Source organism: Sceloporus occidentalis, unplaced genomic scaffold, assembly GCF_023333645.1.
Source record: "Sceloporus occidentalis isolate IW3139 unplaced genomic scaffold, rSceOcc1.0.p SCAF_3, whole genome shotgun sequence".
Lineage (NCBI taxonomy): Eukaryota > Metazoa > Chordata > Lepidosauria > Squamata > Phrynosomatidae > Sceloporus > Sceloporus occidentalis.
The window spans coordinates 67839514-67842139 of NW_028316983.1; positions in this window are offsets into that span (position 1 = coordinate 67839514).

A 2626-nucleotide genomic window follows, 5' to 3' on the forward strand; every position below is an offset into this window, starting at 1 on the left:
GATAGGAGCTAAAGAATTATTTAATGATGCAAATGGTTTTTATTTAGGAATTGAACTTAATATACATGGTAAAGAAATAGTTTTAGTTGCAATTTATGCTCCTCAAGAAAAAAAAGCTAAATTTTATAAGGAACTTGAGGAAAGACTATTGCAATACATTGGGAAGGATATTATTCTCTGTGGTGATTTCAGTGGGGTCTTAGACCCGCAGTTAGATAGATTGTCTACTAAAAGAATTAAACAAAGACAAGGCAAATTGCCTAATTCTTTTTCAAATTGATGAAATTGGTAAATTTGGTGGATATTTGGAGATATAAAAAAGAAGAAAATAGAGAATTTACCTTCTTTTCTGAGAGACATAAGTCCTTTGCTAGACTAGATTTCTTTTTAATATCCAAAGCGTTATGCCCCAAAACAAAAAAGGTGGACATACTAGCAAGGACGCACTCAGATCATAATCCCATAATTCTTCATTTGAAAATTATAGCAACGGACTATAACTGGAAGCTACAAGATTATCTACTGGAAAAAGAAGATATTGTAAAAGAAGTAAAATAAATGCTTAAACAATACTTTGCAGAAAATGGGAATAGAAATGGTCTGAGATGCAGCTAAGGCCGTTATGAGAGGCTTTTTTATTCAGAAACATAAACAAAAGGAAGAGAGAAATTAAACCGTATAACAGATGTAATAAAGCAAAAAGAAAATGAATTGATAGATTGAAATGAAAAAGAGAAAATTATTCAGGAAATAAAAATATTACAAAAACAATATTCAACAGAAAATTCTGAAGCAACAATTAAAATAATGAATCAAAGCTAAACAATTTCAAGGAGCAAATAAAATAGGTAAATGGTTATCTTGGAAATTGAAAAAAGAAAGAGACAAGAACATGACCACAAAAATAAATAAAAAGGGAAAATATTTACTGAACAAAAAAAAAGAAAGAGATTTTTCATTAGTATTTCAGTAAATTATATAAAGCTAAAGATCTTAAAAAGGATAATATAGAAACATACTTAGACAAATGTAAGATCCCTAAAATAGACCAGGAAATAAAACAACAATTGGAAAATCTCATAACACAAGAAGAATTAGGGGAGGCAATAAAGGTCTGAAAAATAATAAAAGTCCAGGAGCGGACGGATTCACAGAGAAATATTATAAAATCTTTAAGGAGGAGTTAAGTGTACCACTATTACAAACTATAAATAACATTAAAGGAAAAAGAATGCCACCAACATGGGAAGAGGTGAATGTAATATTAATATTAAAAGAAGGGAAAAACAAAGAAGATTTAAATAGTTACAGACCCATCTCGCTCTTAAACGAAGATTACAAAATCTTTGCGAGCATACTGTCTATAAGATTGAAAACAATGCTTAAAAATATAATATCGAAAGATCAATGTGGATTTGTTCCCGGTAGACAATTGAAGGATAATATAAGACAAATAATAGATAGAATAGAATTTTTCAAGATTCATAACGAAAAAAAATTAGCTTTGCTCCTATTGCACCTCGAAAAAGCATTCGATAATCTAGACTGGACATTGATGAGAATTATTTTGCAATGAATTGGTATAGGAGAAGAATTTCTTAAATGGATAAAGGTTATTTATAGTAAACAATCGGCGAATATAATAATCAACGGAAGTAAAACTAAATCTATAGAGATAATGAAGGGGACAAGACAAGGTTGCCCCCTTTCTCCTATATTATTTGTAATCACTTTAGATGTTTTTCTAAGGAGAATAAATGATGAAAAAGAAATTAAAGGGATTAATTTAAAGGGGGAGTCATATAAAACGCATGCCTTTGCGGATGACATTGTGGTGTCAGTAGAAGACCCAATAAATAGTATACCACCCTTGACAGAAAATATAAAAGAATTTGAAAAAATTTCAGGTTTAAAAATAAATATAGAAAAAACAAATGTGATCACAAAGAATATAATGAGACAAGAGGAAATGAAGATAAAAGACATGATGGGTTTCAATATTGTAAGAAAAGCAAGATATCTGGGAATAACAATCACTAACAAAAATTCGGACTTAATTTGAAATAATTATGGGGAAAAATGGGAAGAAATAAAGAAGGAAATGAAAGAATGGAAGAATTTAAAATTATCACTCCTTGGGAGAATCGCAGCCGTGAAAATGACTATAGTACCTAAATTATTATTTCTGTTTTGGACGATCCCTGTAATTAAGAAAGATAAACTTTTCATGGAATGGCAAAAACAGATATCTGATTTTACATGGGAGGGGAAAAGACTAAGAATAAAACAAAGTTATATGCAAGATGCAACTGAAAGAGTAGGGTTTGCTGTCCCTAACATAAGATTATACTATGAAGCAAGTGTATTAGAATGGTTAAGTGTGTGGTTAAAATTGGAAATTATTGAAATTAGAAGGACACGACCTTCGATTTGGATTTCATGTGTATTTGTTTTATGGGAAAGTGAAAGTGAATGTAGATTTTAAAAATCATTTTGTAAGAGCTTCATTGTATAGAATATGGGAGAGATACAAAAGATGGATTTGTTCTGCTACTCCGATGTGGTTATCCCCCCATGAGGCACTGTTTAATACAGATTGTCAAAAAAAGGAAGATTGGTTAACATA